Consider the following 14,362-nt stretch of genomic DNA (forward strand, 5'->3'; position numbering starts at 1 on the left):
CCATTCCCACCTTCATCATCATCCCCTGCCCCATTCCCACCTTCATCATCATCCCCTGCCCCATTCCCACCTTCATCATCATTCCCATCCCCATTCCCACCTTCATCATTCCCACCTTCGTCATCATACCCACATTCCCAACTTCATCGTCATCACCCCCCCATTCCCACCTTCATCGTCATCCTCCTCCGTCCCCCATTCCCACCTTCATCATCCACCCATGCAAATAATTTCTTACTCCCTTCTGCCCTTCCCTAACTGTGATCTTAATTTGAAGGCCTGGTCTCCTATCAACCAATCAACCTTGTAATCTGACTGGCTGTATCTTAGAAATGGAAGCGGAAATAGTAATTGGCAGCCAGGCCGACGGGAAACCTGTGCCACTGAGCTTCCTCTCCACCTCCAAGTTCAGCCTGCAGATATCCAAACTCACCCCACAGAGCCACCTGGCAGTGAGTCTTCAAATGCAATGTGACAGTTGAAATAGAAAATTAAATGGCAAATGTTGACACAGTCAATTAAAATTGCAATGCTGTCATCAGGTGTCACCAAACGTTGCAACAGCAGGTAGCATTGGCTCACCGCAGGAAGTTTCTGCACTATGCAATGTTTCTTTTAAACACAGGCATTCTTTGAAAATTAAACAGGAATTCAGAAATTCATCAAATTCGATTCTTTTAAACGTTATGAAAGCTTTCATCAATACTTGTTCCCTAGGACTTTTATAGTTGTCTGCAAACCTATAAAATCTCAAGCATTGCTTCTTCTATCGGTCGGTCTTTGTTTGCAAAATATATTATTTCTCGCCTGCCATTCACAGCACCACAGCTTAATCACATTCTCACGCCTGAACCTCGGATTAGATACACCGGAGTTTAGAATACCTGGACAAACCGCTAAAGGAGTTAAGTTTGCTGAATCTATTTTTTTGCACCTGAATCTTTCTCAAACATTTCTGGAGGATAACAACTCCACATGACCCTAGAGATAATATTGCACTAATGCATATAAAAACTCCTCAGGAGAACACCTAACAAGTAAATAGCCTCCTTCCTTCCACTTACACCAAGCCACGTAGATATTCCCTTCCGAGTCACGTGGAAGGATTTCATTTGACGTAACTCCGTGAAAGATCAGTACGTGAACCAGAAGCGCGTGTTCATGGAAGTTTTACAATCATCTTTTTTTAAAATACAAAATAGCCCAGCAAAACGCACTGGGTTGCTCACACAGAGCAGATTGGTAAATGGAAATATCTTTAAGTAATTGACTTGTATAGAACATAGAGACACAGTGTCAACGCAACTGAACAGGGTAAGCAATTGGGTCATTAATAAATCATGGTCGTGAAAATGATCAGATCATTTCCAGATGTTTGAAGCAATAATTAGCAGGTAATGTATTGTCTCTCTCCCTTATTAGAATATCTCGTTGCTCCTTCCCTTGCAAGGTAGCTCTTGGGCGTGTCCTTAGCAAATTAGTGAGCTGTGACAGCGGGTTTACTTAGAAATATATAGACACACGGTGGTTACTGTTGGAAAGCCTCCAGCAGCACCCGCCCTAGTTCAGGCGACAAGCTAATGCTGTCCAGGGTCCTGAAACCACCCACCAACCGCTTGTAGCCTCCCGGACGTAGTTGTAGCGCTGTCCAGTGTCCTGAACAAGCGCCGGGACCTCTCCAACCCAAGGTCAGGACTTTGAGCGAACGCTGTCCAGGGTCCTAAAACCGACCTCATTCCAGCCGATGTTCGGGCATCAGACTAGTGCTGTTCATGGTTCTGAAATCGCCGAACGTCAGTCCAGCCCGAGGTTCAGACACTATTCAAACGTTGTCCGGGGTGTGAGGCCGTCCAGAATCAGCAGCTGCCCTCGGCGGAGATTCAATCCAATATAATTAACACAAGCAAGAGGAGGGCTGGCTGACCCGCCCAAAGTCCCCCTGAATACCATACAGGCAACTTACAGAACCCCCCCAACTCCGCCACCAAAAAAAAATCAGAATGTATATAGCCGGTAATCTAACAATCATAACACAAGCCGCACGCACATCTGTCGGGAGCTTGCTCGCCAGGGACCTGCTGCTGTAAAGAGTGTGAGAGGTGAAACTACTGCATAGTTTGAACGGATTTCTCACCTGGTCTGGAAAAAAGAAAGATGCGGGTGGCAGATTCCAACTTCTGCTTGCTTCACCGGTTGTGAAGGCTGAAAGAGAGTGTGAGGGTGTATTTGCGGTGGGGTAGCACACTGTTGCTGCCTTGCTGGCGTCGCCGCTCTGTATATGTGTATGTGTGAATGTAGCAAGTGTTAGTCTCCTCCTCCTCCCTCCCCCCTACTCCCTCCCCGCTCTCTCTCTCTCTCTCTTTCTCTGTTTCTCTTTCTTCAATGGCAACAGCTCCAGTTCCCATCGAGCATGTCCGCCTTTGACGTCAGCGCTTTATATAGACCCTGGCTGAGGGACATTGGCTTTGAGTCATCAACAGCTGCTTTCAGGATTTCTGCCTTCTCCTGGCATCATTATTCCAGAGTGTCTGTGTTGCCACGACTGTGTCAGTCCCGTCGCCCCTAGGAGCACCTTCTCTGGAGAAATCGCAGCGGTTCGACAAAGGACGCTCGCCAACTTCTCCAGTTTGATCAAGGACTGTCAGTGAAAGAATTAAAAATAATAATTAAAGATATCCTAGCCTTTTAATATTCACCGTAGACCCTGTCTTCTTTTCTGTCCCCGTATATGACGATTTAAATACAGTTTCTCTGATAAACTGATGACTTTTTAACACATTGAAGTTCTTAACAACTCGGTTCATAGGAATGTGCCTACAGAATTTCGCAGTTGGAAAGGGCTGAGTGGAAATATTGTACCCCGAACGCCACTTATCTTAAAAGAAACACTCGGACCTTATACATCAATTATATTGATGCAGCTAATGTGTCCAGAATTTGCGGGAAATTGCTGTACACGTTGATTGTTCTCTACACAATGAAAGCTTGCCTTAATTCTTTGTCGAACAAAAAAATCGTTCATTTTGCTCCGGCGTGGTTTCTAGCCTACAAAGATGATTTTAAAAATGTAACTATTGTGAGATATGACCTGCAATTTCTAACTGAAAACTGGAGGGCTCGGTGTGTGGGCGCTGGGCAACGTTCCAAATACAAACACAAAATTAACGACAGAAACAGAAAACGTTGGGAACGCTCGGCAGACCAGGCGGCGGGAGAAAGCGAATTAATCTTTCAAGCCCATGACTCTTTCACGGGGATAAAACGTTGCCACTGTTCCTGCCTGTACAGACTCTGCCTGCCCTGCTGCACATTTACAGCTTTTTGTAAATGTCAGATTTCCAGCATCCGCAGGTATTTCCACTCCGTGAGCTGCCAAAAAGCCACCTGTTCTGAAATGAACCAAACTCGCCGAATTGTATCAGTGATCTGTTCTGCTGAGCTGCAAAACTGTTAAATGCAACACTTTTATTTTGAAGCCAGGGTAGGTAAATGTTAGAGATATTTTCCCCGCTTAATTGTAAATGTTTAATCATCGGGCGGCACGGTGGCACAGCGGTTAGCACAGCTACCTCGCAGCACCAGGGACCCGGGTTTGATTCCACCCTCGGGTGACTGTATGGAGTTTGCATGTTCTCCCTGTGTCTGCGTGGGTTTCCTCCGGGTGTTCAGGTTTCCTCCCACAGTCCAAAGATGTGCAGCTTAGGTGGATTGGCCTTGCTAAATTGCCCGTAGTGTTCAGGGATGTGTAGATTAGGTGGGTTATAGGGGGACGGGTCTGGGTGGGATGCTCTGAGGTTCGGTGTGGACTTGTTGGGCCGAAGGGCCTGTTTCCACACTGTAGGGATTCTATGATCTTTTCAGATTTGAGGGGACTGAGAGATAATCCAAATCCTAGACTAAGCCAGGCAGTTATAATTGGCAGAGACAACAAGGTGGCACTTCTGTTACATTTAACATCTTTTTTCAATAACAAACCCCACTTTTTGAGGGATCTACCGCCTCCAGGAAGTTAACTCGAACCTCATGCAAAGTTGCGGGTTTGCTAACAATTCACCAATTAAAAGATTTCTTGGTCTGCAGGGAGTTCTGTCTGAGGCAGCTGAATGCAAACAGTCTCAGGAAATGACGCAGCTGCTCCATTTTTGGGAGTGCAAACGCGCTTGAAACGGACGGGCAGTTTTCCCATGAGTATTGTCAATTTTGTTTTTAAAAACCGCAGCTAGCGACCGTGCCTTTGGCTCTTGTCGAGGGCAGCATGACTCTGGCAACGACCCCCGAAACCCTGAAGCTGCTAATCCCAGTGGAGACAAGCTTCTTTGGAAAATCCCATATCTCAACAGCAGCTGTGTGTTTGTCCATTCATTGGTATGACACGGTGCCAAACACATTGTTTCAATAGACAGCATCAGAATAAACGATTTGGCAATGATCGTTTATAACGGTGTCAGACCGATAGCGCCGAGGCAAACAGGGACTATGCATACTGGGCAGATTGATGCGCTTAATTCATTCCGAGACCAGCATTTTGAAAGATTCCAGCTCACACATCATGACAGTAACATGATGACAGTAACAAGCAGCGTCCGAAAGTCTTTCTGCCAAAGTAGAATGGGGGTCCGTTCAGTTGTCAGACCTTTTGGTTGCCTCAGTGTATGCAAGTAGTGTCCTGCGTAAATCAGAAATGCCACCTTGTTTTGTTTTGTCACTGCAGGGAATGTCAGATTCCAATGTTTGGTTTTTTTCTTGATAAGCAAAGACTGCGCAGAATTGCTTTAGTACCTGTGTATGTACTCAAAGACTTTTTTTATGAATAAAGTATATTTTTCCCAATAAAAAAACATAGTAAGCAGCTTTATCATTGTATATTTTTAGTATATTCAGTATCACAAAGACAGCTGTAACCATTCAAAAACTGCAGTGACAGTCAGCTCACTGGCATCCTAAGGTACGCAACAGTGCAGAAGCACCGAGCAGAAACTGATAACCAAGTTCCGTACCCATGAAGACAGCCTCAACCATAATCTTGGGTTCATGTTGCACTACATGTGACCCCACCACACTGTTCTGTATCTGTAACATTTTCCTTACTGTCCTGTTTTGACATCATCACCCTGATAAATTGTTATGATCTTTCTTACCTTAATTAATTTGTACAGTTTTGGATTACTTATAACTTTAGTTAGACCTTTGGTATGTGAATCTTATACCTATTATGCTATTCCAGTCACAAACCGAAAGAACTGTGGATGCTGTAAATCAGGAACAAAAACAAAGTTGCTGGAAAAGCCCAGCAGGTCTGGCAGCATCTGTGAAGGAAAAAAACAGAGATAATGTTTTGGGTCCAGTGACCCTTCCTCAGAACTATTCCAGTCATTTGGTTTGTCTCCAGCGGAAACTTATTTTGTTTTGTAATTATTATCTCTCTGCCTCATTTAATCAGATTATAGGTCATTCCTTCACTTTTTGTTCAGCTGTTGACACTTTATTCACACCATCTGACACTCTTGATCACCTGCAGAGACCTAATATTCGGCCTATCAACACTTCATCACACCATTTGTATGATCTTATGATCTTATGATCTCTCTGCCTATAAATTTTGTGCCTGTGTGCTTCTCTCTCACTTTGTCTGATAAAGGGGTAATGGTCCAAAAGCTTGTGATTTCAAATAAACCATTGGACTATAACCTGGTGTCATCTGACTTCTGACTTTATCCTAAAGATTAACTTTATAAAATTACAACTAAAAAAAAATAAATTGTTTTAAAGAACTCCCTTCCTCCTGTTCTCCTTAATATTCCTCCTTCTCCTTCTCTCTTTTGATGTTATGTTTGAATATTAACTTTAATGCTATTTTCCCTGTAACTTTTTACTTAAATCGTAAATTTGTGACAGGATTTCATTTCTGCTCAGATCCCACAACTCAGTTTAGACAATCATCTTGAGTTTCAAAATTGATGTTGTTCATTCATCTATTTGGAAACTGGCGTATGAATATAACAAAAATCTTTCAGAAAATATTAGAAAGACATTTCAAATCCCAATTGGTTGCTTAGATGTACAGACCTGTTGGAATAGAAATTCTCAGTCCAACCAGTCCATGCTGACCATAATCCCAAACTAAATTAATCCCACCTGCCTGTGCTTGGTCCATATCCCTCCAAATCTTTTCTACTCATGAACTTGTCTAAATGTCTTTTAAATGTTATAACTGTACCCATGTCAACCACTTCCTCCGGAAGTTCATTCCACACACGAATGATTCTCTGTGTAAAAAAAAATTGCCCCACATGTCTTTTTAAAATCTTTCTTCTTTCAGTTTAAAAATATGTACCCTAGTCTTGAAATTCCCCATCTGCCATTCAACTTATCCATACCCCTCAAGATTTTAGAAGCCTCTTAATGTCACCCCTCAACCACCTACAGCCCAGTGAAAAACATCCCAGCCTATCCACCCTCACCTTGTAACTCAAATTCTCTATCCTGGCAGCACCCTGGTAAATCTCTTCTGAACCTTTTGCAGCTTAATAATATCCTTCCTATAACAAGGAGATCAGAATTGGACACAGTACTCCAGAAAAGGCCTCACCAATGTCCTGTACAACCTCAACATAATGTCCCAACTCCTATACTCAAAGGTCTGAGCAATGAAGGCAAGCATGCTAAATACCTTCTTAACTACCCTGCCTATATGTGGTGCAAACTTCAAAGAATTACGTTCTGAGGAAGGGTCACCATTCCCAAAATGTTAACTCTGATTTTTTTCTTCACAGATGCTGCCAGACCTGCTGAGCTTTTCCAAAACTTTTGTTTTTGTTCAAAGAATTATGTACCTGAACCCTTAGGTCCCTAACCAAGGCCCTACTTTTAAATGTATAATTTCTGCCCTTGTTTGTTTACCAAAATGCAATACCTCACATTTATCCAAATTAATCTCCATCTGCCACTTCTCAGCCCATTGACCCAATAGATCAAGATCTCCTTGTAATGTTAAATAACCTTCTTCACTGTAAACTATACTACCAATCTTAGTGTAATCTGCAAACTTACTAACCATGCCTTCTATAATCTCATCTAAATCATTTATTTAAATGACAAGCAAATTTGGACCCAGCACTGATCCCTGCAGAACACCGCTGGTCACAGGCCTCCAGTCTGAAAAACAATCCTCTACCCTCAACCCTCTGAAGAAGGGTCTAGGCCCGAAACGTCAGCCTTCCTGCTCCTCTGATGCTGCTTGGCCTGCTGTGTTCATCCAGCTCTACACCTTGTTACCTCTACCATCACTCTCTGTCTTCTGCCATTAAGCCAATTTTATATCCAATTGGCAAGCTCACCTTGAATCCCATGTGATCTAACTTTGCTAATAAGTCTACTATGTGGAACCTTGTCAAAGGCTTTACTAAAGTCCAAGTAAACAATGTCTCCCACTGTGCTAGTTGATAGTACATCATTACATATTTCAGGTTACCAGAAATCTTACTGCAGAAAGCAATCCACCAAAAAGCAATTGCCAAGGCTTAAGCACAACTGGACCTATCATATAAAATATTCATTATTGTGGATGATGTTGGCTAAGACAGCATTTATTGTCCATTCCTAGTTTCCCTTGAGAAGGTGGTGGTGAGCCACCTTCTTGAACTGCTGCAGTCCATGTGGTGAAGGTATAGTGCTATTAGGAAGGGAGTTCAAGGATTTTGACACATGAAGGAACAGCGATATACTTCCAAGTCAGGAGGACAAGTTGTTTGGAGGGGTAACTGGTATTCTCATGATTCTGCTTGTCTTTCTAGGTGGTAGAAATCATGGTTAGGGAGGTACTGTTGAAAGAGACTCGGTGAGCTGCTGCAGCACATCTGGTAGATGGTACATACTGCTGCTGTGTTGTGACAGTGGTGGAGGGTGTGAATGTTTAAGGTGGTGAATGGGATTCTGATCAAACTGACTGCATTATCCTGTGTGACGTTGAGCTTTTTGAGTGTTATTGGAACCACCCTCATCCAGCTGACTAGGGAGCATTCCATCACGGTCCTGACTTGCACCTTGTAGATGGTTGACAGGGTTTGAGTAGTCAGAAGATGAATACCAGCTCAGAAGTCCCAATGCTCACCTGCTCTTTTAACCACAAAACATATACGCAAATCCAGCAAGGTTTCTGGTTAATTTTATTCTGCTGGGATATTAATGATGATGTATTCAACAATGTTAATGTTATTGAATGTCAAGAGTGAGTGTTGTGCTCTCTGGTTGTAGATGGTCATTTTCTGGCATTTTTATAGCAGAAATGTTACTCATTACATTTTATCATTTGACTGGATGTTGTACAAATCTTTCTCTGTGCATCCACAGACTACCTCAGTATCAGAAGAATTACAAATGGAGTTGAACGCTGCACAATTATCAGTGAACATCTCATTTCTGGTCTTATGGTGAAGGAAGATATATTGATGAAGCAGTTGAAGATGTTTGGAAGTAGAACATTGTCCTGAGGAACTCCCATGGTGATGCCTGAGGCTGAAATGAGTGATCTCAAACAACCGCAACCATCTTCCTTTGTGTTAAGTATGACTCCAAAACGTGAAGTCCACCTTCTCTACCTACGTCTAGTCCTGATGAAACGTCATTGGCCTGATATTAAGTCAACTTCTCTCTCCATGGATTCTGAGTCCATCTAGCACATCCTGTACTTATTTCAAATTTCCAGCAACTGCATTATTTTGCTTTTGTTCTATTGAATGAATTTAATACTTGACTGAAGCACCATCCAGTGGCCAGAGCCTGAAACTGCGTGCAAGCTGACATACTTGTCGTGACGCACAGTACAAGGCAAGATTTTGAGTTCCTACCCAAGGCCAGGAATGAAGTGAGACAGGGTCTGATAATTTCAGCACAATTCCCAGCACTAACCATTTTAAGGGTGAAAGGTTCAGCCATCCCATTAAGAGATGACTGGGATTTTCCAATCTGCCTCCAGCATCTCAACACAACAGGAGGTAGATGAACTGTCTGGAGCTCCAAAACCAGAAGCAGAAACAAAAATAGAAATTGTTGGAAATGCTCAGCAGGTCTGGCATCATCTGTAGAAAGAAACCAGAGTGAACATTTTGGGTCCAGTGACCCTTAAAACTGTTTTAGGCAGCTTTTGTTTTGAAAATAGAATCCTTACATCGTGGAAGCAGGCCATTTGCTCCATCAAGTCCACATTGACTGCCGAAAGCATCCTACCCAAATCCACCCCCACCCCACATCTAAGCCTCAATTTCCCATGGCTAACCCACCTAGCCTGCACTTCCCTGGACACTATGGGCAATTTAGCACTGTCATTCCACCCTAACCTGCACATCTTTGGACTATGGGAGGAAGCTGGAGCACCCGCAGGAAACCCACACAGACACACAGAGAATGTGCAAACTCCACATGGACAGTTGCCCCAAGGCTGGAATCAAACCCTGGCACTGGCAGGCAGAAGTGCTAACCACTGAGCCACCGTGCCACAGTTCCACAGGCAATCCCTCACTGCCTGGGTGCAGGAATAATCACAGGTCATTCCCACAGCCCACCCTTCACATCCCTGGCATTCCTCCATCTGTCACACTCAAGGACTGCTTTCTCTATTTTTTTTATTCAAATCTTTTCAGAGTTGCTGGAAGAGTACTTTCATGTTGGAGTACCCTCTCAGTAATTCATCCTTCAATGCAAACTGCTGTTCCTGGGAACCTCGGTCTCGACAACAGTTAAGGAGTCACCCCTATCAAAATTCTAATGAGTGACTGTTGTAACTTGGGGACAGATTCAGGACTCAGAAACAGTCCTGGTTCCTGTTTCTCATCCCTAGTACAAACATTCAGCCCTGAGTGTCCCATTAACACTGGAAAATCCTATCAAGACATTACAGGTCTCAGAGGAAGAAGGTAACATTCAAGGATATGGGACAAGTGCAGGAAATTGGGATTAGCATGCCTTTGGTGGTAGTTATATCTGTGCAGACTCAATGGGCCAAAGAGCCTTTTCTGCGCTGTATGATTCTATGACTCTATGACACACAAACCTGACATGTTGGTGTGAACAAATTGTTTGTTTAAAATGTCTCTTGTGGTACGTGGACATTGCTGGCAAGGCCAATATTTAATTGCATTTATGTAATTGCTCCTTGAGAAGATGGTAGTTGTAAGCTGTCTTATTGAACCATTATAGTCCACATGTGGAATGCACATCCACAGTGCTGCTAGGGAGGGGGATACAGGATTTTGGCCCAATGATAATGAAGGAATGATGGTATAGTTTCAAGTCAGGATGGTGCTTGATTTGGAGGGTAAATTGCATGTGGTGATGGAGTTTGCATGCATCTGCTGCCTGTCATCTATCTAGGTGGTTGAGGCTACAGGTTTGGAAGGTGCTTTTGAAGGAGGCTTGATGAGTTGTTACATTTTGTAAATGGTTCATATTGTAGCCACTGTGCACCACTGTTGGTTGAGGAAGCAATGGTTTAAGGTGGAGGATGAGGTATTGTTAAAGTAGGCAGCATTGTCCTGGGTGTTGTCAGTTTCTTGAGAGTTTTTACAGTCACACTCATCTAGACAATGAGGACTGTTCTGACACACTCCTGATTTGTTCCTTGTAGATGATGGATAGGCTTTGGGCAGGAGGTGAGTTACTATCCTCTAAATCCATAGCCTCTGACCTGCTCTTTTAGTCACAGTATTTATATTTTCTTTTCTAATCAACTTGTTCAGAGATGTTATTGCATACCTCTGGAGCAGGTGGAACTTGAACCCGGGACTCCTGGTTCAGAGGAAGGGACACTACCACTGTGCCACAAGAGCCCCCACAGTATTTAAATGACCGGTTCAATTAAGTTTCTGGTCAACAGTAATTCCCAAGATGTCAATTGTTGGTGATTCAGTCATGGTAGTTAGGTAATTAAAAACATTTTCTTCTCATAGATGGTGATTGCCTGGAAGTTCGTTTTTTTTAATATTCACTCATGGGTTGTGGGTATTGATGGCTAGGCCAGCATTTGTTGTCAGTCCTTAGTTTATCTTGAGAAAGTGGTAATGAGCTGCCTTCTTAAATTGCTGCAGATCTTGTGCAAATGCTACTTGCCACTCATCAGCACATTACCTGAATGTTATCCAGGTCCTGCTGCACACTGAGTCAGACTACTTGAGTATTTGAGGAACTGTGAACACTATTGAATATTGTACAATTATCAGCAAACATCCTTATTTCTGAACTCATGATGGAGGGAAGGTCATTGATGAAGCAGCTGAAGATAGAATTTGGGCACAATCCCTGAGGAATTCTTGTGGTAGTGGCCTAAGATAATTCACCACCAATAACGATAAACATCTTTGTTTGTGCTAGGAACGACTCCAGCCAGGGAAATGTATTCATCAAATTGGTATTAACTTCAGTTTTAGTTTTGCACTCAGTTAAGTGTTGCCTTGATGTTGAGGTCAGTCACTCTCACTTCACCTCTTCAGTTCAGCTTTCAGTTTATGATTACACCAAGACTGCAATGAGATTAGGAGCCAAGTAGTCTTATTGGAACCAAACAGAACATTGGTGAACAGGTTATTGATATCACTGTCTTTGGCAATTTCCATCATTTTGTCCTTTATTGAGTCTAAAAAGGTAATTAAATTTTTGAGAACAACCATCATTGTCAGGGAAAGAGCAATACTGTAACTGTAAAAAAAAACAAAAAGCTGTGGATGCCGAAAATTAGAAACAAAACAGAAATTTCTGGAGAAACTTAGCAGGTCTGATAGCATCTGTGGAGGGAAAGAAGTTTGATCTTTTAAGTCCAGCGACCCTTCTTCAGAATTGATTGTAGCTGGAAAATGGTTAGTATATATGCTGAAAATGGATTTGGGTGGGGTGGGGGAGGGAGTAAACAATGGGTGGAGATGGAGCCCAGAGAGAGAGGAGCCCAGAGAGAGAGAAAAACAGTTGGGCAGCCAAAGGAATGGGTAAAGGTCAGCCTGGGAGAATGAATAGCTGCTAATGGGGGCCATCAGTGATTGACAATGGGTTCCTTGTGGTAGCAGCCCATGTAATAACAAGGCTTGATGTGTGGGGTTTTGGGTAAGGACATTGGAGAAGGTGCTGAAGCCCTAAAATTTTTGAACCAGAAGTGCTGTAACTATATTTGAGGTACTTAGCAAAACCCAAGTTCGGGAGTCCAAGCCTTTAGCTAACATATTCTCACAGCCTTTGCTTTATTCAGTGTACTCAGTTATTTCTTGATATCATGCAGACTAACTCAAATTGACCAAGCACCAGCAAATATGATGCTAAAAACGCCAGGAGAAGGTTGTGATAGATTATCTTCTTGATACTTCTAGCTGTAGATGTTTACAAAAACTTCGGGTTTGTCTTTTACAATGATATGCTGATCTGCCCCATCACTGAATATGGAAATCATCCTGGAGTGTCATCCTCGTTTGTTGATTAATTGTTCACTGCCTTTCATGTCTGGATGTGGCAGGGCTGCAGAGCATTGATATGATATGTTGGTAATTGGCTTGCTGATCTTTACCTTTAGCACACTGCTTCTCCTGTATAGCATACATATACTTTCACCAGAATTGCACATCATTTGTAGGTGCTGCTCCTGGCGTGCTCCTTTACACTGCTCTTAAACTGATGTTGTGACAATAAGTTGATTGCAGTTGTAGAGTGAGGAAAATACTGGACGAAGAAATTATAGATTGTGGCTGAATATAATTCTGTTGCTGCTCATGATGCACATCATCTCATAGATGTGTCACTTTGAGCTTCTGGACCTGCTCTGAATCTATCCTATTTAGTATGGTGGTGGTACTACACGACACTCTGCAGGAAAGGTAGGAGCTCATCTCAAGGGCATTAAAGTTGATGCTCCTAGCAATACTGTTGTAGACTCATGCATCTGTGATAAGTAAGTTCATGATGCTTGAGATCAAGCAAGCTTTTCCCTCATGATGGTTTTCTAACGTTTTGCTGAAGGCTAGTCTGGAAGATAACCTTCAGAACCCAAACAGTTTGGTCAGTTGTAGTGCTAGTTTTAATGTTGAACATTGAAGCACCCTATTCAGAGCATGTTCAGTGTTCCTACCATGCTCAGCACTTCTTCCAAATTATATTCAACAGGCAGGATCACTGATTCATTAGCTGAAGGAGAGTAGTTTTTTGCACGTTTGCCCTCATGCCATGAAATTTTGAGGGTTCCAGAGACAATGTTGAGAACTCCCAGGGTTGGTGGTAACCATATACCACTGACAAACTACTTCTGGTGAGTCAGTCCTGTGAATGGAAGAGAACACACCTAGTGATGACGATGGAGAAGATTATGATTTGTTTGAAAGGTACGATATTGTAAATATGATTATGCCCAGTTGTTGTTAAAGGGACAGACTAATTAATGTGAAACAATCCATAGGTAACATGTGCAGAGGAGTTTTCAAAGTAAACATGCAACAGACATGCCAATATTTGCAATACATAGGCAAAAAGTGACAGATAAATGAAATAACTTCTCAGCTGATGCATTTGAGAAATTGCTTCTATAGTGATGGTAATAACAAAAAGTCCTCAGAGGGTATTTTCAAGAATTCTTCACTTTGTCAAATATGGCTGATTTTTTTTTTCATTTAGACTACCTGACAGAAATATACATACAATTTCTATTAAGTGAATATCAACTTTTAACCATTAAATTTTAATTTGGTGATTTCATTTAATCTACTGCTGATGCACTCAAAAGGCTAAAATATTTTTGAGGAAGACTCATATTGTTCTCAAAACATGGACCCTGTTTCTCTCTACATACATACAGAGTTTCTCCAGGTTTCTCTGTTTTTACTTCAGATCCCCAGCATCTGTGGTACTTTAATTAATGTGTTTCTGTTGTGTTTGTTTTGATATACTGGAATAGTTTGAGAGATGAGGGAATACAGCTATGCGGATGACTGGAGAAGTTAGGATTGTTCTCCCTAGAACAGGCAAGGCTAGGAGGACATGTTATGGAGGTTTTTAAACTTCCTAAGCAGTTTAGATAGAGAAACTGTTTCCAATCAATGATGGCACAATAACCAGAGAGCACACCAGATTTAAGGTGTTTGGGAAAAGGGCTGGAGGCAACACAGTTTTTATCCAACAGGTGGTAATGATTTGGAATGAGCTGCCTGATAAGGAATTGGGTGGTAGATACAGGTCCAGTAGGAGTCTTCAAATGGGAATTGGATAAATACTTAAAGCAGAAACTAGTTCAAGGATAGGGAAATGGCAATAACAGGATTGATCTTCGAGATTGATAGCACAGATCTGATGGGTTAAATGGCTTTCTTCTGCGCTGTAGTGTTCCACAAATTAGAATAGA

At 42.4% G+C, this 14,362-nt stretch overlaps 1 protein-coding gene across 2 annotated transcripts in view; it reads right to left on the minus strand.

Annotated features, from left to right (window-relative positions):
• Positions 1-2,262, minus strand: part of snap25a (synaptosome associated protein 25a) — a 124,266-nt gene extending 122,004 nt beyond the window's left edge. For both annotated transcript variants that reach the window (XM_020514768.2, XM_020514769.2), the window contains exon 1: positions 2,135-2,262. The gene's annotated coding sequence lies outside the window, so the exon portion shown is untranslated. The remainder of the gene's footprint in view (positions 1-2,134) is intronic.
• Between the last annotated feature and the right edge of the window lie 12,100 nt (positions 2,263-14,362).

This window comes from Rhincodon typus, chromosome 9 (genome assembly GCF_021869965.1).
Source record: "Rhincodon typus isolate 14 chromosome 9, sRhiTyp1.1, whole genome shotgun sequence".
NCBI lineage: Eukaryota > Metazoa > Chordata > Chondrichthyes > Orectolobiformes > Rhincodontidae > Rhincodon > Rhincodon typus.